Below are 27,679 nucleotides of genomic sequence, written 5' to 3'. Positions count from 1 at the left end.
CTTCATTTTTTTTTTTTAAGACTTCTAAACCATTTTGATTGCAAATATATGAATGAATTCAGAGCAAATAAAAGTAAAAAGACTGTTAACACTGGCTTCGGTACAACCAGGCTTTCTGCAAACTTCTCCCTGTCAACATACCTCAGGTCTAGCTTGCAGTAAACCTTGTTAATTCTAGTCCAGGATTTATCTAGCAAAGAGCTGCCGATGGTACCAAATCATGTGGTCAATTTTTGTAATGAGGACTAATGAGACCACCATACTTATTTGGCCTCCCAGCTAGAGCCTGAACTGGAGCCAGCATCCCTCGAGGTTCAAACCTGGTGTCTTAATCCCCTGCAAAAGTCCTTCTGCCTCTCCCATATGCCATCTGAAGTCATAGCCATGAATCCAGGCTGGTTTTGTTGTGCTAGGCAGAGGTGTGTTTACATGGTCATCCATCTATTGCAGGATATTATTTTTCCAGTGGAGAATATTTCAAATATTTCCAATGAATTTTTTTTTTCCTGCTTTTTTATTAGTATCATAAAAATAAAAAAGGAAAGAATATCTATATTAAAGTAAGAAAAGCAGAGAAAATTAAGAATTTTAAGATGAAGCTGATGCTGATACTTGCTCCACTACATGATGACCATGGCCCTGGTTGATGCACAGATCCTAGTAAAAAATCTTACATTACATACAACATTTTCCAAAATTCCTTGCATGTGTCTCAATTTCACACTTTTACATGCATATGCCATGTGAAGACAAAGCAAGAGAATCCTCAAAAAGGATAATTAAAATAATTACAATTAACATTGGTGTACAAACTTACTTTCTGAAAATACTTCATAAACACTAAGGGACAGATTCATAGGAGCAGCGTCAGGAAATCAACAGCATACAGAAGTGATTCAATTCTATAAATCTTCCAGAATCACTGCTTTCTTGTACCTGGTCTGTATGTGTTATTTATGGAACACTCCAAGATCTGCCATTAACTCTGTTTTCAGTTTTTAAAAACCTTTGATAAAAGGAAGAAGCAAAATCACAGTTATCTAAACAATAGTTCCCATTGTTGTTAGGCTACCAAAGACTTTGTGAAAGAAAAGCAAATGGCTGAAGAAAGGTCATTACCAGGAAGCACTTCAGTGCCATCAATCCTGCTCTATCAGTCCTCCCCAGCTGATAAGACACTCTTTAGAACCTTAGGTCAAGTTCTTCTTACTGTGGTATCTTCAGACGCTCACTGACATGCTTCTGTTCTTCATGTCTGTCTGTAGGGTTGTTTTTCTCTCTTATTTTTTCTTTTACTTTAGTAAGTGTAAAAACAGGAGAACGTAGCCTCATTGGCTGTGCTTTTCTCTATTAAGAATGAATCTTCTACCAAGAAAGACCAAGGACAACTTTTTAATATGAGCATGCAACACCCATATTTGTACTTGAACGCTCACTCTACATTTATCAGCAATATGTGTGTCTGGTTTTGGTGCATACAGAGAATATGAAATTATCTCCTGACCACTTTTCTCCATGAATGGCATCATTTTTTTTTTTTTTTACCTCTATTCACACACGAAAACACACAGATAAAATTGTGTGCTTGCGAACTAGAGCAAAAGGTACCCAAGACTGCAGCACTTAATTTTCCTTCTTGTTTACTTATTTCTCCAGCTATTTATAGGGTCATGCAACCCACAATCATAGAATCATAGAATCAGATTGGTTGGAAAAGACCTTTAAAATCAGCAAGTCTAACCATTACCCCAGGACTGCCAAGACCACCACATGATAAAAATGTCAATAATATGGGTTCTGCAGTAGTTCATTCCACCTACTCTTTGTCATTCTGAGCTAAATGAAAACCCGTCATACTAATGAATAACTATTTGGATTCCCATTACAACAATATCTGTTTACTTTATTGCTTCTACACATGTATTTGCCTGATGAGAGAGATGAAATGACCCTATTTCACAGGTGGAGAACTGGGCCAGTAGAAGCTAACAGAAAGGCAGTTTAACTCAAATATATACTTGCAAATGAATTACCAAAATACAACATAAATATTACTTGTTGTGAAACCACAACTTAATGTAATCTGGGGACATTCCAGCTGGACACTAGAGGCCAATTTTTCACATGAAAACTATCAGCCACTGAAACAATCACTCCAGGAAAGCGACGGGCTCCCCAGCACTGGGTACATTTAAGATTCAGGTGGACAGGGTGCTGGGACATCTTGTCTACACTGTGCTTTTGGCAAGAAAGGTTGGACCAGATGATCCTTGGGGTCTCTTCCAACCTGGTGTTCTATGACTCTCTGATTCTCCTCCCTCTTGTCCAACATGGCATTTCAAGAACTATTCCATGTGGCTTACAGGTTGGTGTGCAGGGAGGGATAAGTGGTATGAATGAAGGCCCAGAGTCTTGTTCATGAACCCAGCTGTCTTCAAAATTAACTTTGATTACTCTCTGTTTTTGTTTTCTCTCTATAAACAACACTGAGAGGAGAAGGCAAAGTTTTGATCAAATTCATGTAACAGAGGAGCAATGCAGGTTTGGCTTACATGGGGAAAAGTTATGTTTAGTGAAGTGAAATATTCATAAGAGACTTTACATTTCTCAGAGCTGCTTAAATAGCTCAGAAAACCCCTCTGATTAGGCATTTTGCTAATAAAAGATTACTGTTTGTTTAAATAGCTTTTAAATGTCAAATCAAGGATTTATGAATTCAGAATTGAACGCAAATAAATAGTTGGCTGAGTACTTGGAACAAATTCTTTTTTATTGTGCAATTAATATTGCTGAGATTGCTATTTAAAATGTGAATGAATTTGTCTTTCTGGTTTGCACATTATTGGTAACGATGGTGAAGACAGAACTGAAAACACTTGCTGAGATGTAATTTTGGCAAAGGCCAAAAGCTGGGATGAGAGAGGCTGGTTGAACACCCTGTGCCTTTGGAACCAGTCTTACTGCACTGAAAAGCACTCTATTCTTCCAGCAGACATGACTGTCGGTCCAATTTCATCCTGCTTATTCAGCTAGGAAATATGTAGCTCAGGTGGGTCTGACTGTGATCTAATTCTTCTGAGAGAGACTTGTAATACTATTGCTTTGCTAAAAGAAGCAACAAGAGGCATTATTACCATTAAGAGCTGGTAAATCCTTTGTTGGTTGTACACTGATTATCTTCTTGTGTAAACAAAGAAAACAGGTGGATGCTTCTCTCAAGGTCCCATTTTAACAACACTCAGACACATACCTGAGGCTTAAAGGTATGTTCAATCATTTGCAGTTAAACATGTGATTAAATAATATTCTGTCTGAAGATAGCTTGCTGAATTGGAGGTCAGGCTGCAATTCTAGTGTGTTTCTGGAGAAACAGAGACAGATTATGCAGGAAATTAATTGATAACTATTTCATAAGGTGCCGTCAGGATTGCAACTGATACAAATCAGCATTGCTCAGTTGGTTTTGGGGATGGACAGGTTGGCTCAGTCTTTCAACTAGTTTATCCACCAGGGATAATTAAGAATAAAATGGCAAAGCTGTTGGGTCTCTCATGTGTGAACATGCAGTTGCTTTAGATTATGTCTCTTTATGTTATAATGCATTTGCCAAATAAGGTTTAGAACAAATACAGCCTTTCACATTTTCATTGTCTTATCTACATAGAGATTGTCTCAACCAGATGTAATTTAGAAAGTGGAGGAGGGTTTCATGGTTATTGGTTACATCACACAAATCCACTTGAGAAACAGTTTGTGAATGTTAGAGTTTGGCACAGATTTGGAAAATTTCATATCCCTTTGGCAGAGGAAGCTGATTAGAAATACTCAGTGATCAGATTTTCAAAGATGTTGAACCTCTACAGCTCTTCACATTTCCATAGCTGTGCTCCAGGGTTTAACATGGCTGAGAATCTGTTTGTTATCATCTATGTGTTTCTTTTATGACTCTCTTGGTAAAAATGAATCTCTGTAAAATGCATCTTCCAGAGAAGAATGTCTGGCCAATTTTGCCTGTGCCCTTTAGGAGTACACTCATCTTAAATCCATCGTCATTCCTACTGGCAGCCCCAAAATTCACAGCCTCCACCAGTTAGAAACTTACAGGTCTATCTACACTTCTGTTTATGTAGCTTTTGAGCATGAATTTTTATGAGAAAAATTAAAGATTTGTGCTGTGAGCTTAATTTTTTTGCTCTGTGGACAAGACATTGACATCCACTGAGCTTTAGCTTTAAAGAGGACTTTAATCCAAATGTCTGCCTCTATTGTTACGGAACATGTAGTAAGTTACTGTTTTAGGATACTTCAGCTCATTGATCACATGGATCAGATGGATACACAGATACAACATACGAAATGATTGCATAAGCTTTATATCCCTAGGGAGATCAGCTAAAAAACACTTTGAAAGGAACAGACTCACTTACAAGCAGTTGTATAATTGAAGGTGAGATTTCAGATGGACTGTGTAGATTTGGCTTCAGCCAGGAGTGGTTTGGCTGTATACATGAATGCCAAAATACACTTTAAAAAGGTGTGAAATGGAAAAATCAGAGCTTTCAGTAATATATAATTAAGCTAGGAGAGATGATTATACATATCTAATCTGCCTGCTCAATCTAATCTGCCTGCTCAATATACTACATGCTCTATTTGTCTGGGGCATATGTTTTGAAAAAATACTTCCAATCATATTTGCAAAAGTCCACTGATAACTTTGACTTTTTCTACTTAATTTTTTTTATTTTTCATCATAATAATTTCTTTCTTTTCTATTATGTCTTGATTATAAATAAGGCATTCTGGCGATAGGTGACAGAACCACTCTGGGCCAGATGTGTTGGCTGCTTATGACGGGCTTGGCCATAGGATGTTAGTGGTTTAGAGTAACAGGAAACCTGAGGAATATCATAAATCAAGCTTTTCTGACTAGGTATTTGTACAGAGTATAACAAAATGTATTGAATAACTTAAGTATGTGTGAGCCTCCTGCCTACCAAATTACTGGGGTCTGCCAGTGGAAAGCACACTAATTTGATGTTGGCCTCAAACAGAAAATTGTTAAACGAAAATTAGTTTTCAGCATTTAAACAAAAAAATCAACATAGAGTTCAGTGTTAACAGCAGCCTAAGGATTTAACTAACTGTAATAAAAATAAAGAGAGACAAAATTCTTGACTTTCTAAGCCCTAGTATTGAGAAAAGATTTCTACTTCTGGATCCCAACACAGCACGAGGGATGAAGAATGTACCAAAGGGTGGGTTTTCTTTTCTCTCTACTGTCACACATTTTATAAGGTCATAGGCTGACATTTTGTACTTTTCCACACTTCTATTGACTTTTATTAAGAACAACAGAAGGTTCTGGGCCAAAGTTATCTAATCCATGACAGGGTTTTAAAATATTAAGCTTCCTTAATATTTTAATATTTGATGTAAGGACATCAAAAGGGGCTCAGCTCAGAAGTCCTCTCACCTGGTCTGCTGGCTCTGCCCTGGACAGTGCAGGACACATAAGGGGAAGTATGAGAAACACATCTGAGCTATTTCCCATCTGGGAGCTGTTTCCAACCCTGGCTGATGTAAGCAATCACATTTCAGTGATGCCCTCGGAGATAAACTTGTCTATGGCAGTGCAGCTCCCGGTCTAACCAGCTGAAATTAGTTATTGCTAATTGATTCACCTATGGCTTTAATTAAAATATTATCTATTCTCATTATGCAATTAAAGGTCCTAAAAGGTTGTCTGTCTTTCTCCCAGCTCTTCTCTACTCACGTACATAAAGGAAGTACAAGAAGCTGACTGCCTTTTTTTTTTCTCCTTTTAACAGTTTGGTTTTTGGGAAGCACTAATTCTAAACTTCCTTCAGTTTCCTCCTTTTGACCATTTTGTGGAGACATTCATGAAATGATGATGTGCTCTTGTTCCATGAAGTGTGGATCCTGCATCAGTGCCTCAGCATCTACACCGTCTCAGATGCCCGTGTTTTCCTTTTCAGAAACCACTGCAAAGTCACTTTTAAACTTACTAAGTTAATAGACATAAGGTGGATTGGCCCAAGTTTTACCATTTCCTCCATAATATAGACGGGTTTTGGTCAATCTGATGCACTCTGTTTCCTGCTCTTTCTCCATGGTTTCGATATATGTTATACATGTACATGGACCTCCTCCTATACCAGCTTCTTACAGCTGTGAGAGCAGTTAATACATTGAATGTTAGAGAGAGCTCCTACTTGAAATGTACCCACAGGCCTTAGTCCTGGGCCATATTTCTTATACTCCTTTTTAAATACATATATTGGTTTCTGGCAGAGATACAGGGAGCGAGTGTGGCGTGCAGCATGCAGCGTTTACCAGACTGTGTAGCTTGGCACCAGAAAATAATTTCTTTAGAGTTCAAAACCTGTCAGATGCTCTCTTGAAATTGCTCTACATTTAAGACGTGTAATACTAAAATGTCACTTTCGGAGCCCAAACCAGAGTGCCTTCAGCTTTCTGATTGGCAGAAAACTGACTCCTAAGCTCCAGGGAATTTCTACTACAGCTGTAAACTTTCAAAAATACTTTGCTCCTGCAAAAAGCTATAGAGTGTGCTTTAAATTAACAATATGCCCTCTTCATATCTCATCACTAGAAAGAACACGCTTTCAACTTCAGCATGAACAGCTGGTGGTTTGATTTCTAATAGTTTTTCACCCCCCACAAAACAGTTTAAGCGGTCTAGCTCTGTTTCTACCTGTCACACAATCTAGATGTTTCAGGAAGAGGAAGAGATGGTACGGATGCTTGTGCAGATGCTTGGATCCTGTTCCCTTAGCACTCCATGCAGGGCAGATTTAACTTCCTTGTATGCGTCACAGAAGACTAGACTGTGGTCCTATTCCACCCTGGGACCTCAGAGAAAGCCAAGTCTCTAGCTAATATGTTTATGTGACATTCTGAGCTTGGCTCTCCTCTGCCCTTGTGGGCCAAATCCTAATATGACCCGGCGCTCTCGCACATCAACTGGAGTTTTGCCTGGATAAAGTATAAGTTAAAACTAAGCAATGCCTCCAGGTTTCATGCCAGTGATTCCATTTCACAAAACCTCTTTGTATTATGAGAAGATATATCAGCTCCAGCCCACTGCAGGAGGGTTGTTTCTTGGGGTTTTTGTTTAGTGTTGGGGTTTTTTTGCTTGTTTTGTTTCTAAATGATTATTCAAAATCTGAAATAGAAGCACACAGGTCTTCTCCTCCCAATCCTGTGGCTACACCCTTCCCTGAAGAAACCTACACTCAGTAGGACTTGAATCCTTCCTGAACCAGTTGCCTCCAGGGGACCAGAGCTGGTTGGCACCCTGCCTTATTGCACTCGATAGAAACATGTCTCTTGAGGTTGCCAGGGGCTGGGTCAGGTTCTATTTACTTATAAATAAACCCCATCTTTTATTCCAGTCTTATTCTCTCCCTGCACTTCATTCAAACCCAAGGAATGACTAATGGGTTTATACGAACTACCCTGACAAGCAACATAGGAAGAGCTAAACAGTCTTGGAAAAGGAGATGACAGCTCTCCAGCAGAAGAAAGGCTACTGGAAAATGGGCAGACTCAGGGAAAAGCCTCAAGCACAGATTCTCAGTGTTCTGTATGTCTTGAGTTGGCTTCATGGTGCTCACACTTGTACAGCCAGTTCTGGCTTTATATCTTACCATTCCTAGTGTTGAGGCTGGGGCTGCTGAGGGACATCTGGGTTGTCCTTTGCAGGGAACTGTAAGGAAACTTGCTGGGGGACTTTCTGCCCCTTGCAGGATGCATCAATCCCAAGCTTGAGCCTGTTGGCTAGATGAGATGGTTTTGGTTGTAAAGAGTAACACCTTCAGCTGGCATAATCTCTGGATGAACCATGGGTCTGTAAGCCAGGAAACATTGTGTGCATGGAGATATCCCTGACATCTTGGACGTAGTCTGGCTGTATGGCCTCTGTATGGGGAGACGTGCCCCCTTGCGTGGGGGTCTGCTTCCCCTGAGGTTGGATGGGGAAAAGCTTTGCCATTTTCTGAGCTCTCTGGCCAGCAACATTTGAAATAATTATGGGACCAATGAAGACAAGAAATCAGCCAAATTAATCTTTGATGTCAATCTCTCATACATTTATTTTGGAGGTGCCATTGAGTCTCTAATCACAGTGTTTTAATTGTGCCTTTTGCTTTCAAAACACATTACAGCCAAATGACTGAGTAATCATCAGAATCCCATGAATGAGCCGGATAAGTAAGATTGTGCATGGAGAAACTTAGAGAGGAAGAGAGACCACACAGCAAGCAGTGTGAGCCTTGGGATTAGAAATTAGGATTTCTTTTTCTCTATGCACAATCCACAGGGCCAAGCTACCCTGTATGATCTCATGAAAGAAGTATATTTTCCATCTGCAAGGAACTCCGAGCAGTATCAGCTAAGTGCAAATTATGATGATCATTAGCCACTTTCTGAATGAGACTGCTGCCAGGAAGCCTGTGTGTATGTTTGAGGAAGAATTCCTAATGCTTGTGAGTCTGGAGGAGTGTAAGTTCTTCTGTTCCCCTTCAGTAGCCTAATTAGATTTTACTCTGTTTATTAGAAGAGTTCAGTTGCTAGCTTAACATGAAATAAAATCTGCATGATTAAGAAGTCATGAACAGAAATGCTTACAGTATGCTGTTAGAAATTTGCCTGTCATATCAGCAACGAAGAAATCCTTCAGTGTTAAATAAAGTGTGTTTAGATCCAAGAGCCATGATCAAAACAGTGTCAAAGATGGAGGGAGGGTCAGAAGAGGGTGCAATACCATACAAATGGTGCCTGAAATAAAGGAATTACTGGAAAAGTTGCATTTTTGAGCACTTAGCAGACTAGAATAAACATCCTTCTTTATGGATCTTCACCATAAAACAAGGATAAGAAAGATGTTCTTCCATGTGAATGTATGTTCTTTTGTTCTCCTTACCACTTTCTGCAGATACAGCAGTACATCAAGAGCCAAGTGTCATAAAAAGGTGGAGTAATATATAGATCTAAGTTTATTTGAACATCATCAATAGCTGTCCAAATGTACACCCTTCAGGGGTTTATGGCCTTAGTGATATAAAATAGCTCCCACGAGTAACTATATCCATTAGATATTGAAGTGATGCCTGGTCTTGACCTTGGAATAAAAATCCACTGAAGACAACAAAATGTTTGGGGTTAGGATCAGATCGTTGCATGAAGAATGCAGAGGTCTATGTTAAACAGCTAACAACCACTAGGATTTCTGATGTGCGGAGTTTTCTTCCCAGTTTCCAGATGTGTGGCAGCACTGAAACCCAAGCATGCATCCCTCAAAACCTCCATGTAATATTTTAGGTTTTGAAGGCTGAGGAACCAGAAGACAGATATGTTGTTTCCACTGACTTTGTTGGGAACAGCTGGCAGTGTGTCATATGCAAAGTCATTAGCAACCTACAATAAGGAATTTTCCAAATGGACTTTTGAGTTGATGACCCCAAAATCCTACCCAAAAAATGTCTCCATATTCACTTGCCTGTGGAAAGAAAAATATGGACTGTTTTTTCGTTCTCTTAATAATGTGAGAAAGCAGCCCCTAATCACAAGGTAAGTTGTTCTTTTAGAGGACCTTCATTACAAAGAGCAGCTGTGTCTAAAGTAGGTTCACACCAATGCTGGGCTGCGCCCACAGCCTCTACGTCCAGGCTATCCCACTGGTAGTGGTAATCTGGTCTATAGCCACAGGCATGATGAAGTCCTACTTCTTGTACATCATTTAGAAAAACATTAGGATTTAGAGTGTGGGTGTGAGTCTGAGGACAAGTTAGGAAGCCTGGTGTAGAGAGTAAGTTCTGGAGCCTGAAAGGGAAAAGAGCAAGCCTAGAGGAGCCAGTTAGGAGTCAAGGGAAGGAGACTTGAAACCTAAAGCCTTCCCCAAAAATCAAAGGGATTTGCTTAACCCAAGGGACTAAAAGTACATTTTGGCCCATGGTCTGGTTTTCCTCAGCACGTGCCCAGCCACAAGAGTCCATGTGGTTCTTCTGTTTTCCCAAGTCTTTTGAAATATAGATGCAAGAGTCTTGAATCTCTGCATTTCTCCGCATTCCTCAAGATATTGGCCCACCAAGCAGTTGTAATTCAGGATACCACCATACACCCACGTGCAAGATTCCTTAACAACTATGCACATTTTTAGTCTCAAATATTTTAGAATTGTTTTCACTGTGCCTGAGCCGTAATTGGCTCAGCTTCCCAAGTGTTGGATCATCTAACTAGAGTGATTTTTGACTCAGAGCCCAGGCACCATATCAAAACATTTATCAATTAATCATAAAATGTAACTAACATTGTTGTCCACCCAAGAAAAACTGTCACTTACAGACTCATGTATGTTATTCCTTATGAAAGAGCTGCTATATAGAAGTTGATTTCCTGCACAGACCAGGTGGAAAATCTGCTAAAGGCAGAGGTCAAATCTAGTTTAATTTTATACCCTTTGTTAAGAATGCTCTCCCTCTCTCTCTCTCTAAAAGAAAAAACCCCAACCTAAGAAAAAAAAAAACCACCCCTGTGTTCGTTTCCAAGTTTTCTAAAGTTAATTCATGTGGAAGAAAAAAAGATTAGGATAAAATTTCAAATATTAAATTCAAATGCAGGATTAATGAGTTTTATTTCAAAGCCCCAGAGGTTGTCTGGAATTTAGGACATTTTTTTAGTAGCAGACATGAGACATAGCCAGATGCAGTCGTGTTTTGGACCAGCTCAGCACAAATTTAGCACCTTGAAGGAGAAACTTTATGTCTGTTTTGTAAAGCAAACATTTCAACTTTTCCAAAATCCGTTGTCCAGAATATATTGCTGTTGCATTGGATGAAAGAATGGATTTGAAATAATGATGATGTGTTGCTCTAGTGCTTAATAATTGCCACCCAGATCACCATCACTGTAGGTGATGTAGATCTTCTGCCCCATGCAACACAAATGTGTGATTATTGGGGTTTTTAAATACTGTAAAGCAAACCAGATTAAAAAAAAAAAAAAAAAAAAAAAAAAACCTTTTCCTGAAGCTAAATTCAAGACAGTCCTTGCAACACTCTGCAGGAAAGATCTTTTTGCAAGCTGGTTTCTTAAAGACCAGCAGGGAACAGCTTGGCAGAGGTACAAACACAATTCTCACACCCTTACAGATAGCATGGCAAACCCATGGATGATGAGCTTCTTCACTTCACACCCAGTCCCCGAGGCAAAGGAGGTGTAGGCCAAACCCATCTCTTCATTAAGGATTTTTTTTTATCCTCAAAAAATTTGTCATTATTCAACTTGCTTCTAAACAGGTTGCACCAAAGAAGCACTAAATAGCAAGTGTTTCAGGTCAACATTGCTAACTTGTTCAACCAAGAAAGATAACTTCTCTTTTCAGTCAAGGTTACACTTTACTGATGACTCAGGAAAGGCCAGTAATACCTGCAAAGCACAGCCTGCAGATCCAGAGCAGGTTATCTGGACCACGGCATCTTTTGGACAGCCAGAAGAGTTTAGCATTGGCCTGATTGTGCTTTGCCTGAAATCAAAGAATAGAATCCTGGTTGAGCTCAATAGAAGAGGGAGGCAGCCAACATTGAATTTAATACTTTGTACATCAGCATTGAGACTTCATGGGAAAGGACCAAAACCTTGCAATGAACACCTTCAAACATTGGAATCTTGTATTGAAACATTCCAATTATAGCAAGAAGAAAACACTGGCGTTTCAGTTTCAGATTCTGGCTTTTCTTCAAATTGACATACCACAGTCTGTAAATAGAACCAAAACTGAAAAATCATTCTGTTTAAATTCCTTCATTGCTTTAGAAATCCATCTCATCTATGGAGAATCAATGTAATTAGTTGTAACGCTAACAGGTAGCTAGGATCTGGTGACAGGCAAGCTTTGATGAGCTATTCCATTTATAAAAGCACTCACATAATTTTTTTCTGATGTCTTTTTGAGCTGGAAAACATACATAAACAGATTTTCTTTTCTCTCCCTTACTTTCCCCAGTGCAGAACAAAAATAGTCCATGGAAATAGCCTTGTCTCACTGTATGTCTGTTTATGACCCCTGTCAAAATCAGTAAATGTGATGACACACAAAAATATTATGCAAAGCAGCACAGGTATGTAAAGCTCTTTAAAAGTTCTGTTGGAGTTGCAACTAAATTTTGTGGTCAACCACAATTTTATCCCATTCAATTGCTCAGAATCACATCCCACCTCTAACCCTTTTAAACAGTGATGGAAGTTTGGAATTGAATCTTCACTTCCACATTGGTTTATTTCATCCGTTTGGTTTTGGTCAGGATGAGAGAAGATGGGTGCAATTGTCAGGAATTTTAGATTAAAACTACATTGAGCTATTCTGAATGCAATGCTGAGCCATCACCAAAGGAAGGGAAAACTCTGCAAGGCAATGGCATCTGCACTAACTTCAACCAGATTTCATTCACGTGAAGATAATGCCCTTTTTTGGACTTTCTCATCTCTGAAATCAAACCCTGGTGTTTTAAGCTGACAACTTAATTGAAAATCAAAAATTTCCCCAAAATTTGGTGAAGACTTGGTGTCTTGCCTAATTTAACAGGCAAAGCCTTGCTGTGTAGTATCAGTGGCACAAGTCTATGTTTCACTTTGGGTACACCAAGAAATATTTTATTCTTAAACACTATTTTGCTCATATATAATCAGTATCAATACTGTTCAGTTTGACCCAAAACACTCATGTGGAAAAGTTCTCCCCAAGATAAATCACTGTAACTTATTGTCCAGGGGCATTTAAAATGGAGACTCAGCTAAGGGACATGGTATCCAAAGGGAAACAGCAATAGCTGGAGCATATCCGATGCTCTAACAGGATGTGAACCCTACACAAGATCTTCCTTTCTGAGAATATATACTCTTAGCACAATAAAAATATTGGGCTCTGCTCCCACCTGGAGTGTGTGAGTGCCTCATGAGGCTACTTGGCTGAATAGATCTGATGGCTTTCCATTCTTGGCCTGGACTTCAGTATGAAATATTCCCACGGTCAGATGCTCATTTACACAGTGAACAAAGAGTGAAGCACCCCAGTGACCAGAAAATAGACATATGTGAGCCAAATCTTGGACTAGGTGGAAGCCTGCTCGGTGACCATTTGCTCCACACCTGACTCAGGGCTTGGGGATTTCGTACATGGTGCCCTGAGGTTTTATGGACACTCTATCCATCATTGCGTTGAGAAGAAAAAAAAAAAAAAAAAAGAAAAAAACAGCAAAAAGAGTGAAATGAAGGTTTTTATGGGCCTAGGAGGAGCTAACCTGGAAATATCATTGGCACAAATAGAGCTGTTCAGCAGACAATAGCACTCTGGTATTGCTATAAGTTTGTTTACTCAAATGTGGCCATCCTCATTGTGTAGCCCCTGTTCTGGTCCCCAGCCTGGTGAGTGTCCCCACCACCCTGTGGCTGGTGGAACACAATCACCACTGATTGCCATGCTGACAGCTTTATTGCCTCCCTGACCTTGCTATTTTTAAAGAAACAGGTTATCTCGATGATGTAAACAGGTCTTCCTCATGCAGTTATGTCGTCCCCACTGCAGGGAGCTAGAGCCTTTGGTCTGCACTTATTTGTACTGTCAAGTCAGCTGTTTCAGGTGCTGGGAGATTATGGCATTGGTTTTACTGAAAGCTGCCTAGGTGATTTTGTTTTCCCAAGTGAACATGAGCCGGCAGCGTGCGCTTGCAGCCCAGAAAGCCAACCCTAGCCTGGGCTGCATCAAAGGGAGTGTCACCAGCAGGTCGAAGGAGGTGATCCTGCCCCTTTATTCTGCTCTTGTGAGACCTCACTTGGAGTATTGTGTGTAGTTCTGGTGTCCTCAACATAAAAAGGACATGGATCTGTTGGAACAAGTCCAGAGGAGGGCCATGAGAATGATCAGGGGACTGGAGCACCTCCCATATGAAGATCAGCTGAGAAAGTTGGGACTGTTCAGCCTGGAGAAGAGAAGGCTGCGTGGAGACCTCATAGCAGCCTTCCAGTATCTGAAGGGGCATATAGGGATGCTGGGGATGAACTCTTTATTAGGGATTGTAGTGGTAGGACAAGGGATAATGCGTTAAAACTTAAACAGGGGAAGTTTAGATTGGATATAAGGAGGAAATTCTTTTCTGTTAGGGTGGTGAGGCACTGGAATAGGTTGCCCAAGGAAGTTGTGAATGCTCCATCCCTGGCAGTGTTCAAGGCCAGGTTCGACGAGGCCTTGGGTGACATGGTTTAGAGCTAGGTGTCCCTGCCCATGGCAGGGGAGTTGGAACTTGATTATCTTAAGGTCCTTTCCAACCCTAACCATTCTATAATTCTATGATTCTATAATTACTTAGAACATGCAGCTTTAGATCTCTTCTTCAAATCTAGTTAACCCAAATTGCTAGAAAGGGTTAAACTTCCCCGATTCTGAGAACCAATGCTTAAAATTGCACCAGTGCATCCTGGCTGGGGGATGAGGGCAGGTCTTTACATGAGATGCTGGATTGAGCAGGGAGCAGTTAAATATGTACTCTTGTTGCGAGAAAATGCAAGTACAAGTTTTAGTGCATAAATGATTCTTTGGTATAAGAGCAATAAGTAGGTAAATGACAACTATGGCGTTGTGAAAAATGGCATTGCCTTCTTGCTTTGAAAGGTGCTCATTGCAAATCAAGAGTAGGCAGCATGGACGGACCCTTAGCTAGGGAAAATAAAATATTTCACTTGAGTGTTAGAAATCTACTAAAAACTTAGTGACCAGATTATCTTTTCTAAGAGAGGTATGGACATAGTTATAGAAAATGTTAAAAGTTTGGGTTAAATTAAAAAAGCACTTGATAATTTCGTAACAGTTTTTCCAAGATTCTCTGTATACAAACAATATGTTTAGAATGATAATGAGTAAAATGGAAAATGTCCTAGTCTTTCTCTAATTTTAAAATTCCTACCTCCAGTCTTTATTCCATAAGCAAAGAAGAGCCCACAGCAAAGGTTAAACCAGCTCTGTCATGAGGTCTTTCTTCAGCTCACCATAAACAGAACATCTTTTTCAATATTATCCAGAATGAGGAAAAATTAAAAATAGAAGTCTTCTTGAGTTAATGCAGTCCAAACATGGCCAGAGGTACCCAAGCTGCTCCAGGTCGTTTCACCAGTCTCTGTTCTTGGTCCCAGTGTCAAGTAGGTTGTGAGACCCTATCACAAAACTGCCTGGAATATTTCCTTGGTGCCTCTAAGCCTGCAGGCCTTGAGGGGCATACATTAAAGGAAGTGGTGTCCTTTCTTTCACAATTGCTGTTGCTTAGCCCTTGGGAATGGAAAGACAGGCTTATGGGTCACTAAACACCTACATTCACTTGAGAGGTGATAGAGAAAGGTGCATCCGAGGCCTCCAGGGAGTAGCTATTGGGTGTAAACTGCACAGTGACACAGTTCCCATAACATCATAGCAGGAAGAGGTGAGTTGGTTTTAGTGAAAATGCAATTCAATTGCTCACCAGTCACCCTGCTATTTTGGAGGACTTCAGATAAGCAAATTGAAAATGATGTCATGGCTCCCATAGGACTCTGCAATACTTTACGGATTGTCCAGCCAGAGTACAACTCTTATTAGTATGATATAACACAGTAGTTGGGAACTCAATAGAAAAAACAAAGCTGGAATTTCATTAAAAAAAACTATATCTTTTAACTCATTGCCCTTAACACGCAGAGCTACTGTGAGCGCCTTAACATGAAAACTCTGAAGGCTAAAGAATGAAAGTAAAGGCAATCAGCAGATTACTAAATACCAATGGGAAATTTAGAGCTATAGAGCAAAATCCCAGAGCATTAAAGGATTTACCTCTTGGCATTGATGAGAAGTAAATCTTTGGGTTTCCATTTCTATCCTTAATTAGTAACTTAGGTTTATTTTAGTCAAAACATAGTCACAAAAGATAATACACCCTGAAAGAAAATAGAAAGCAATGCAATAAACTTATAAAATCTTATTTAAAATAATAAGAAAAAAGAATAGATTCAAATGGAAAATCAATTTCCAGCACTTCCATTTCCTTTTGTTTTCTTGTCTACCCACCCATACTCAGCTCTTTTCTAATAACATTCAGCTCTTTGCTAGAGAGGTTACCGAGGGTGGTAACAAAGATAGCATTTTAAACTCAAAAGGGAGGCTCCCTTTTAGAAAGGACATTTTAGGAGTGTTCTTGCTCCTTCACAGCTTGGGTTTTGAAAGTTTGCTGTCTCCCTGCCCAGTTCCCAGGGCCCCTCAGTGGAAGTAGAACCAAAAAGGGATGATCTGTGCCTCAGTGTGGCTCTCAGCCCTGTGAAAAACAGCTGTGTCAAATGGAGTATTTTTTGCATAGATGCTTTGGGAAAGGGGAAAGATAAGGTTAATGAAGAGATCCCTAGCTTGGTTATCCCATGTCCTGATCTGCCACTACCAGTGATGTGCTTCCAGGAGATGGAGAATCAGGAGGACCCTGGTTTGCCAGTTGCAGCTTGATTGGTCTGGAGTGTGCCCAGCTGCCAAGGCGCACCAGGGATTTGGTGTCTGATTTGCTGAACTGTGATACAGACTCACGCTGCAGCATTTCCAGCACAGCTTTTGCTGTGGCTTCAAGTAAAGCTGTGAAATATAATCAGCTTGCTCCAGAACAGGAAAACAAAAAGAGCCCATGAGTTAAATCTGAAGAAATATATAATGAAGAGCCCAGTCTCAAACAAACCACATGTTTCAGTGAGAAAGAAGCTGAAATGCCATCTTCCTGCTCTTAATCACTCTCTGATTTCCTCCCTTCCCCAGTGAACCCAAGGATACATTTGGTCCCTGTAAACGTTTATTACAGAGAGGTCTGCCTGAGTTTCCTGGGCTGAGATAAAAAGGCGATGCTTGGGCATGATGGAGTAATGAAAGGATGGTATGCTAGTGAGGCCAAGACAGGGAAAACAGACCCATTTAAGGGGAAAGATTTTAGGAAGTTTCCCTATCTGTGTAGATGTGGGCTCAGTGTGTGCCTCGGGTACCAAGACCGCAGCAAGACTTGTGAGTTGCTGGTTTCTTTGTCTTCCCTGGTCATAGGAAAGCAGGACATGGGACTGGAAGGGGATATTGGAATCATTCAATACACCATCTTCTATGGCAGGTGCTGGGTGAAAGAATTCCCATCATAAAATCACTAAACTCCTATTAAAAAAGAAAATAATTTAAATTATTTGCACTGTCTTTACCTACTGCAGTTGCTCCAGAACCTCATTTCAACATCTTCTACTGATTTCTACCCACCTAGGGAGATGGTTAGGAAAGCTGATAGAGACATGAGGGAATCTTAAATGAAAGGATACTTTCAGCACAAAAGCCAAGGTCAACAAGCTATGTCCAAGAGTTAAAATACTCATAACAGGTTTATATGTGAAACAACATAACCTCTTGATTTATCTGTTTAGATTGGGATGCATCATGCTGAATGCCAGTAGGGTCACTTCTGTGCTAAGCCCAGTAGATAAAAGATTATTTCCTGCAGGAACCATGACTCCAAGGTCCAGATCTACAGATCTGTCCCTCCAGCAGTACAGTTACATGTTGCTTCATTGTCAGGGCTTCAAGTCAAATCCAGACCCAGCATCAAATAGGTCCTCTAAGCTTATGAATCAACTAATGAACAAAATCTCATTGGGTACAGCCAACTCCAGAAGTTTCAAAACTGGTATTTACGGCTGAAAAACAGTCCTATGGCCTTAAAAAAATAGTTTAAGAAAAGCTACTTTGAATTAATTTTATTTGTCTTGTAGTTTCCATTCCTTTGGGTTGAAAACTGGGCACTAGATGCACATTGTCAAAGTTTTCATTGCAAGCGAAGAGAATTAGAGATATGAATCTCAAAATGAGCCCTGAGTATAGCCATACGATTGCAGGAGCTAACGCCTTTAAGATAAATCATCAAATACCATGCAAAGTAAAATCAGAAGCAAGCTCCCTTTCAATTAGTTCATGAAAAAAATAAGAAAACAAAATCAAACCAAACCAAAACACAGACACACATGCAAACCCCCCACAACTTGTTTAATGAATCACTTAACAAGCGGTGTTATTTCAGTTTATGGTTATTCACCGGATCCTTACTCTCATGGTGAACTGTGGTGTACTTGTTTCAAGGCATTGATGGATATCTGCCCATCTGACTTAGCAGTCCTCTTTATCTTAGTGCTTGAGAAGCTCACAGTCTTCAATGTATCTTGGTTTTTGTGACACCTCTGCTATCACTAGGAGGAAGATCGCCACAGAGGAATGTAATGGGGGAGTGTGGCAGAGCCGTGAACTGGGACTATATCCCATCTTACGGGTTGCCCTGTGGTGCTAGATCAGACAGAACAGAGAAAGCAACGCCCTCCCTTGCTTTTTTAATTTGCTAAAATAACAGCTCCATATTCCCAGGGGCAAATGTCAGGAATAATTGCACGCAAATTACACCAAAGTCTTGCCAACCCACCCACTGCCACCCAAGGGCTCCTGAAGAGTTAATATTGAGGGCTTGCTGGAGTTCAGTTAATTTACAACTGGAGACCTTTATCATCTCACACTGACATTGAGAGCTCACATTTCGCACTTAATTACTCGTTCAGCAATCACGCCTGGAAGAGATAGATGTGTTTCTGTGTTTAGCCCATGCAGCTGTGAATTGTTTATTTACTTATCGTCAGGCCGGGAATGGCTGTAATTTAAAGGTTCAGATCTCTGCTACCCTGAGCAGCGCAGGTCTTCCTTTAAACACTTCCATATTGTCGTGGTGGAATTTTGCTGGAGATGCCCGCCTTCTCCTCCTGTTCCCCGTAATGGGCCAGCAGGTGTTCCTGGTTATCGGTGACTGTGATTATTTACGCTAAACAACTGCTGCCAAGTTCACAATCATAACGAAGGACCTGCGGAGATAAGTTTTGGAAGGTAAAAAGCAGGCCAAAGGGATGAAATGAGATGAACTCAGCTTCTGGGGAATGACTCGATCCCTATCTCAGCACTGGAGTAGCTGAATCACGGCAGCTTCAAACAGTGGCTCACAGCAATTCATAGGCCAAATGGTGTAATTACAATTTAAGCTGTCAAATGGTGACCAGATGGCTTTATCTTTCACACCAGAGGCCTAAGAAGTTGGTAGGTGTGACCTTTCCGCATACCAATCCACCTGCACAGCACATGAGGTCTGCAAAAGCACACATTCCCAGCACACCCGGCTGTGTGTGCTGACCATTCATCCTTGGCTTAGATACCGTTTGAGCAGAGCTGTGTAAAATCAAGAGCACCAGTTTTCACAGGGCTTCCAGGCTGCAATACCCTTAAATGCCAAGACACAGCCACCAGCCACATCGTTGGGTTACTTCATTGCACATGAATGCTGAGAGCTCCTGGAATACAAAGAAGGGGAATGGTCCTCACTGTTCTCTTGGGGCTCTACTATCTTCCACATACAAAGGAAAGAATGAGTTCTGCAGGGCACGTGAATCTCAGATCAATAGCTAGCTGACAAAACATGTCCCATAAGGAAAACTGGTGAAAAATCCCTTCCAAGAGGGACATTGGATAACCAGCCTAGGGATATCCTCATTAACCTTACCTTTCCCCTGTCCCACAGCATCTATATAGAAAATACTCCATTTGACACAGTTGTTTTTTATAGAGCTGAAAGACATGTTGAGGCACAGATCATGCATTTTTTGTCCTACTTCCAGTGAGGGGCCCCTTCCTCATGTTCAAGAGGACAGGCTTCACCAGCCTGTGTATAGGCAGAGCCGCAATGCAAGAATGCCATATTGCAGCTGTCTTTGTAGTGTGTGTGATGGAGGAGAGGTTTGTGGTGGAAGGCTGGGCACATCACCTAAAAAAGATAGTTCCAGGCAAGCCCCAGTCCAATTTCCCAGCAGAGACCAGATCCTGAGGTTCGGAAAACATACTTCAGGACCTGTCCCATGGCAGAGACCGCTCTCTTCAGCCGCCAGGAAAACCCAGCCTGGTCCTGCACTGACCAGACGCTGCAGGAAAGTGCACAGCTTTGCATCAGGTCTCAGATTAGAGCAGTATTAAAATGAAGGACTTTGGGTTAGATATTAACCCCAGAGAATTATGCCTCTGGGCAGATGGAAGGGCAGACATATACCATTCGCAGCAGAGTTTCTGCATTAAGACTTGCAGAAACCAACTGTTTTCAAGAAAGGGCTTTCCTGTCCCGCGCTCCTATGAGAAACACACATTTCTCCCAGTCCCAAGCTTATTTCTATCTCCCAGATGAGGAGGAGGTGATGAGGGCTGACAGGGAGCATGGCAAGGAAGGCTAATGCAAAGAGGTAGTGCTTCCTAATAATTTTTTCCATTATCCTCATCACTGTTGCTGTAACAAGTTACTGATCTCTGAAGGTGGAACATCACGTAAGTTGCTTAAAAAGGATATGTAACAAACTCTTTGGTTTTGAAGAAGTGTAAGAGATATTATTGGGCATGCACAAGACAGAAGATTCCAAGGTGATTTGAATTTTCTCAGAAACAGATGCACAATCTTTTGTGTCACTTCAATAAAGCCGAAGAAAGAAGAAAAGAACCTAGGCAGGTATAATTGAATTACACAAAATCCTGGAATTTGATCAGAGATAAAGTTACCACTAATTCTCTTAAAAAAAAAAAACAACACAAGAAAATCACACACACAAAAAAGAGATGAAATTAAAATGTCAGAAGAACACAGTGAACTGCTTAATTGAACATTCAGGTTTTGGGTGCGTTCACAGTTGCGTTGGCAGCGCATCCATGTACGCACTGAAGTAAAAACACTTCAAAATGGAAAAAAAACAAACCCCTAGACAGCAACTTCTACAAAGGACTGAAAGGAACAGCTCAGAAATGCTGCAGGATTTACAAAAGAGCATTGCGAGGCAGAAACGACTACAAGCAAAATTGGAGCCAGTAACAGTCCTTTATGTTCAGGTATGCTGGTGATGAGAAGAGCTCTGTGGGTTGAGTTGATGCGGGTGGCATGACAGAATCGGATCCAGCCAGCTGGACCCAGGGTGACCACCACAAAGACCTACAGACACAGAAAATGAAAAGAAATACTTGTTTCTTTCAGTATTTTGCTATTTTCCCTCGTTTTTAATTTTTTGCTTCTGCTGGCTCTGGTCTGATGCTTAGCAGCAGCACGGGTGCTTGGGGTCGTAGCCTCAGCTTGGGCAAATGAGGCTTTTCAGTGAACTATGAAAGCTTAACTCATATGAATCCTGCCCTGATTTAACAGATCCAAAATGACAGGAGCTTATTTGCTATAAATAAGCTTCCCAGGCCACCAGAGGAATTATTGCCGAGCTGCCAGTAACCTGTGAGCACAGAGATTAAAAGCAATGGGTGCAACAAGCCGTTTTGAATGCAAGTGCAGAGGGGAAAGGGAGAGCATCCCTTCTGCCGGCTCCCCAGCACTGCCACTTTGGATGGGCTTTTCCTACACTTAATGGGAATCAAAAAAGTTCACCGGGAGACTGAGGTATCCAAGGAGGCAAGGTGGGATGGGAAGGATGTGCCCAGGGTCCTGCAGGGGGGAAAGATGTGCCAGGGTCCTTCTGGGTGCTGTAGGATGCTGGCCCAGACCTAAAAAGTACAGGGAGAGAAGGAGGACCCACACTGGTGTGCCCCAACCCACACGGCACTAGCTATTGCAATTAAATGGCTGTGTAATATTGTCCTCAAGTGTATTTCTCACACAGGCCATTTGTAGTGGAGCACTGGAGAAGATGTATTTCTGCAGATGATACCCCTTCAGCCCTGGAAACTGAGGGCAGAGGGGAGATTATGTACTCTGACAGTTGCTCTTCAGCACCCCACAATTCAAAGAGATTTTATCTGCCCAGCATAGAAGATTACCCAAACTGTTTATATTAAGAACAGCTTTTGATGCCAGCAATGAATATTACTGTATTACTGAAAGGAATCAAAAGCTAAAGTGCCTGCGTGTACAGTTAATCTATCCAAACACAAAATGTTTCTTAAAAAATTACGGCACTATTTTTATAACAAACCTCAGCCAAACTCAAAACTGAATAAATATAATATGTTCTTTTAAAAAACTTTTTTTTTTTTTATCATGGGCAAAAATACTTTCCTTGCTTTCATTCATCAGCTAATACCTCACCCCCTGCCCCATAATGGAGCCCGGAGCTTTGCCTGTGACGGGATTTCTGCTTCAGAGGCGTTCGGATTGAAACACTTCCTGAGGCGAGTGGGAAGGCGGATGCGAGCACATTAAGTTAGCATCATGGCCAGTCTGTGGTTTCTATCTGTTTTTCAAAAAAACATGAATAATACAAGAAAATGCCTCAAAAGAGCCAGCAGTGATGGGAAAGGCAGCCACCCTAGAGCCCTCATCCACCAAGAGCCTAAATAAAGGCAGAACCATATGTATTTTTATAGGATTATACAAGGGCATCTATTTCTACCGGCATGCTGTTAAGGCAAGAATACAAATTTGTGTCTTCATGTTCTTGAAAACTGGCCTGTATAGTCATTACTACAATGTAATTTTCATTAGGGTTGCTTATAGCAGTTTGGCCCTCGCATTTTGTTAATGTATTATTATTACCACTATTTTAACTAGAAGGACTGTGCAGAACATTTCCTGCAGTTTTTAAGCATTTATCTAGACTTGCATCATTGCTCAAGACCACAATTTGAATCTGTCAAGCCTCATCCCACGATCTTTTACTCCCCTAAACGCTGCTTATACTTGATTCTGTCCTGAGAAGGAGTCTAACCAAACAATTTGCAGCATGCAAGTACCCTAAAATGTAGTTAAACATTACTAGAGGAGACGGCACTGGGTGATGAATAGGCAAGCAGGGTAACCTGACCCCTGAGAGCTTACACATCCCCTTTTTGTTTGTTTGTTTGTTCTGCTGAACTTTCCAGGAGTTTCATCTGCAGGAAAACCCTGGGCCTTACTGAGCTAGTAAAAGTCATGAAAATGCTTTAATTCCTATCACCGCTTTGATCATTTGTGCATGTATCTTCTGACAAGAGATTATTCTAGCTGTAAGCTGTCATAGAGAAAATCCATTTCAGTTTCTTCCATCTGATTTTCTTCCATGAAAGAGAAATTGTGTTTGGGTGTCGTGCCGTTCCCCCTGCTTTTGCTCACTGCTTATCCTGCCACTCTGATAAAGGTCAAAAGCAGGTAATATACGTTGAAGTTTCCACAGAGCAGGGTAAGCTCTGAGGTTGTTGACTTTGATATCAGTTTTCTTCCGGGGGGGGAATCACTCCAGCTTCTCATTGATTTTTCATGGAAATTCACCGATTTCTCCTAGTTTAAGATCTGGTCTCTGATTTCTTCCTGATTATCATATTCCTCTGCCCCCCACATGAAGTACTGCTTTGTTTCAGGTCAGGGTGATGATATCATTGTTACTGCACTGAGCACGGGGCAAAAAACTCAATTTGTTAGAATGCTGGTGCTGAATGACAGAGGTTAGTTCAGGAAAAAGATAAAACACCAACCCCTAACAAACACACCTTAATAAAAGGGAAAATAATGAAAGGAAAAGCTGCACAAAGCTTGAAATATGAATGCAAAGTCCCTGTACCTTTGTGCAGAAGGTGCTAATAAGTTTGAGGTTGCAGAATTAACCACTGTCAGGACTTTAAATACTCCTTTTGGAAATCACCCTTTCCTCTGCCTGTGCTATTCTGTTTGAGCTTTCTCTTTCTTCCCTGGCTTCAGCCTTTCTGCTTTTAGGCGCAAACTAATACAAGGAGGCAAAACTTGTTTGCATTTCTGCAACTTTAGATAACACAACACGAACTGATGGAATGAGCCACGTAGTTTTATGGTCCCCCGATACTGCAAGGGGCAAAAAAAACTTTTAAACAAACTAAATTTTGGTCATCAACATGCTTAATTAGTGCAGAATTGAATTATGATGTTTCCATTGGGCTCCCAAGAGTTAAAGTCACTTTTCTTCAGGTATATTGATGTAGGTGTTGGTATTAATTCACACTTTTGGGTTCTTGCAGATGTTATGGTGAAAGTATTTAAAACTTATGCCTTAAAATGTTTCTGGGACATGAACTCTTAATTTATTATTGCGGGAGTCTAGAAATCTAAAGGAATTAATTAAAATCTTATCAATTATCATTTACTCACATATTCAAGTAGAAATGATGATATGTGATCACTACATTTAAGAAAAAAGTAGAAAAAAAGGCTTTGAAAGCTTCAGTTGTCAAAATAGGCAGAATATTCACTCCCATGAGAGCAGAGGAAAGCAGTTGGGTTATTAAAAGAAGTCTAATAAACCAGGCTAAACCAGCAAATTAAACCAGAGAAAGAAAGATACAGTAAAGAAGACAAAAGTGTGCGTGTGGGGGAATGTGCTGTAAGAAAATCTCATAGGCTAAAATAAAAAATACCTTTTTCTAGATAAAAGATAACAAATGATTTAAAATCTATTTAGCCAATAGTATGTGAAAATATTTCATCATAAGATAGACATAATTTTTATAGCTATTTCATCAAGCTAACATTTCTGAGACAGTTTACCAGTCATAACTTTGACAAATATACAATTCATCCTTTGTGAAAGTTTTAAAGACATTCGGGTGAACTCTACCTTTAAATGAAGATGAAAATACAGATTTAATTATTTAGAGCATTTTTTCCAAATGAATATAAATGTCAAGTTTGCCTTTTAAATTAAATGACAGCAAGAAGTCAGGGGAAAATAAAATAAAACAAAACAAACACTAACAAACAGTTTGAGATTGATTCAGCTCTTGCTAACTTCATTATAAATGAGAAACTGGCTCTAATTTAGGTAATGAGATTTCACCAGTGTAAATTGAATTAGACTAATTATTTTATGATTAAAATGATCCTTATCTTTGCAAACAAAATAGATGGGTTGTTTTTAACAATTGCAGGATTTTTCAAATTAAAAAAAAAAAAGAAAATTGGCATGAGTTGTAAAAGCATAACTCCCACAGACAGAGTGTTATGTGAGAAGAAAAAAATATTTTTCTTAATTGGTTTATATTTAAATCTTTCTTTTCACAATTTTAATAAATTTCTAAAATGTCCTCTATAATCTCTCAGATCAAACCAATTTGGGCTATATATATTAAAAAAGTGTTTATTTCTTATTCTCATCATTCCTTTGTGCAGCACAGAACATATCTACAGTTTGCAAGCGTGTAAAATTAATTTGCCAACGTTTGCAACTATCCCAAAAGATAAGGGCTGAATTATCAGGTGTTTGAACCTTTAGAAAACAGGAAAGGGTCGTGTTTAATCTGTTTTACATTATGTTTGTTATGTTTTTTAAGTGTCCTGTAGTAACCAATTATTTTGATAATGCCTCTAATTGCACAAAAAGCAGGTATGATGTGCACGGTTCAGGGCAAGAAAGTATTGATTTTCATTCTTGATACAGAAACTCACCCGATAAAGTTATTAAACTGTGTGTTGATGAAGCAAATTGTGCTATAAGCATATAACAAGTGCTGAAAAGATAAATACGCTTTCAATTGCAACGCAAATACACGTCCCTGCAGCAGTAGTTGACCAGTACATGAAGCCGCTTCTCCCTGCACGGCCAAACTAGCATTGCCACCTAACGGGGAGCCAGCACCTCGCACAACATGAGCAGGCATTTTCCTTGATAGTAATCTTCGCTTTGCTTTAACAGCTTTGAAAAAAGCTTTACAAAGCAATAGTTTCAGTGGAAGGATAACATAATGCTGTAGCAAAGGCTGGACAAATATTTTGATTGTCTTGCTAGATGTCAGCACTTGAAATGAGTAGCGTTGTCTCAACCCATCCCTGTCTCATGGGCAGACAGACACACATGGCCCCTAAAGTACAAGTGTTAGTTTTATATGGGGTGCACAGCTTATATTTATTAGTCTTCATAGAAATACCCGTTTCTATTAGGCAAAAACCTTGTAGATGTGACCTGGTTGCAAAGTGATAATACACTCTGATGCACTAATGAAAATACACACGAATGCACTAATCCCTGTTCTCTGACGCATGGTCATGACACGCTTTCATCTTCCCCATCACTCTCCCCTCCATGCTCCATCTCACACATCCCAACATGCACAGGCACAAGCATACACGGATGCTCACACATGTCTGTTTGCAACGAGATGCACAGACAAGAACTGAGGAGTGCAGAGAGAGAGGATAAATATGCTCTTGTCTTAAGATGGTCTTTGCACGTTGTATCTGCTTTCTGCATCATTAGAATGATGTATGTATTCACCTCCCCAGGAATGCTTTTATGTATATACCCATTGGCAGGCATGCATCACCAACACATGCATGGTTACCTATACACCCATATACATATATAAGGGTGAATTTTGTTGTGTTTTCATTGCTGCAGCAAATGAAGTTTGACCAGCTTTTGGGAATGACTCCCAAACCAGGCCCTAATTTGAAGATGATTTAAGATTTCCACCCTAGTTAAATACCCTTGGATGTAAGACTATTAGAAAGCAGTTTGGATTTTACTCCCCCCTTTCCTCACTGTAGCTGAACAAAGCACCGTTCTCTGTGACTCGTCTGTATTTTCCTTTACACTGTACCCAGGATTTTCCCCTAATTTATTTCTGTAGGGCCTGATCCAAAGCTCCTGCTGATTTCAGGAGGTTTGGGATAGGGTCCTGCTCTTCTTCAGCTCTTGACCTGCTGCAGCCAGTCTGAAGTCAGTGCTAATTTGAATGATAAACATCAGGCCACACACACACACAAAAATAGTTTAAAGGAAGGTTTTGGGGAGGAAATTTCTATAATTTTTTAATAGAATGTGCTCTGCGTATTGCCGAGGTTTGCATCCCACACACTGCTATTTCAAGCATATTTTAGTATGTTAAGGTTAGGGATAAAAATCAGCTATAAGGTACAGTTTTAAAAGCAGCGGGATTAAATGCAGCAGTTAGAGACAGTGGAGCTGGAAAAAACCCCAATAACGGTGCAAAGAGCAACTTTGCTGATCTCAAAAAAGAAAGAAAAAAAAAAAGAGAGAGAAAAAAATCGAAATAATAGAAAAATTAACTCAAACGAGCCCAACAACAGAAAACCCGAGGCAAATAAAAGCGAGTGGAACAGATTTCCGTGTTTGCTTTTCTTTCTGCACTTGGATCCCTTGTCGTAGCCGCAAGAACTGCAAGGATAGGACACAGAATGGGAAATAAAAGACAGGAAAAGAGGGGGGGGGGGAAGTTTGTTGGTTTTTTTTGTTGGTTATTTTTTCTTGCCTTTTTTTTGTTTGTTTGTTTGTTTGTGGGGTTTTCTCTTTTAAAAAGGACAATTTAAGACAAAGGACGCAAACGGGAAGGCTCCAGCCCGGGAGAGCCCCGCTCTGCAGAGCAGCTCTGCCGCTTCCCCTTGCCCAGGCTCGCTCCCAGGAGCCGGCGGGTTTTTGCTAGGCAGAAAGCTGGGAGCGAGGAAGGGGATGGCTCAAATCACGGGCTCGGAGGGGAGGAAGAGGAAGAGGAGGAGGGTTTGGGGACAGGGAGAGGGAAGAGAAAAGGTCCAGTACATACAGCTCGATGAGTCCACCAGCCCCCAGCCTCCGCTTGTCTCCCTCTCTCTGC

The 27,679-nt window shown here is 40.5% G+C and overlaps 1 long non-coding RNA gene across 1 annotated transcript; it reads right to left on the bottom strand.

Annotated features, from left to right (window-relative positions):
• On the bottom strand, positions 1-27,679 carry LOC133209778 (uncharacterized). The gene is made up of 3 exons (XR_009724762.1): positions 27,629-27,679; positions 11,473-11,569; positions 1-1,365 (listed from the first exon to the last, which is right to left on the bottom strand). It is a non-coding gene; the product is annotated as an uncharacterized LOC133209778 (long non-coding RNA).

The sequence above is a fragment of the Neopsephotus bourkii genome, unplaced genomic scaffold (genome assembly GCF_033783945.1).
Source record: "Neopsephotus bourkii isolate Nb327-2 ecotype Australia unplaced genomic scaffold, CSIRO-AGI_Nbou_v1 NB_363, whole genome shotgun sequence".
In the NCBI taxonomy this organism is placed as follows: Eukaryota; Metazoa; Chordata; class Aves; order Psittaciformes; family Psittacidae; genus Neopsephotus; species Neopsephotus bourkii.
Note: the sequence above shows the minus strand (reverse complement) of the source record. Positions and strands in the feature narration are given on the sequence as shown.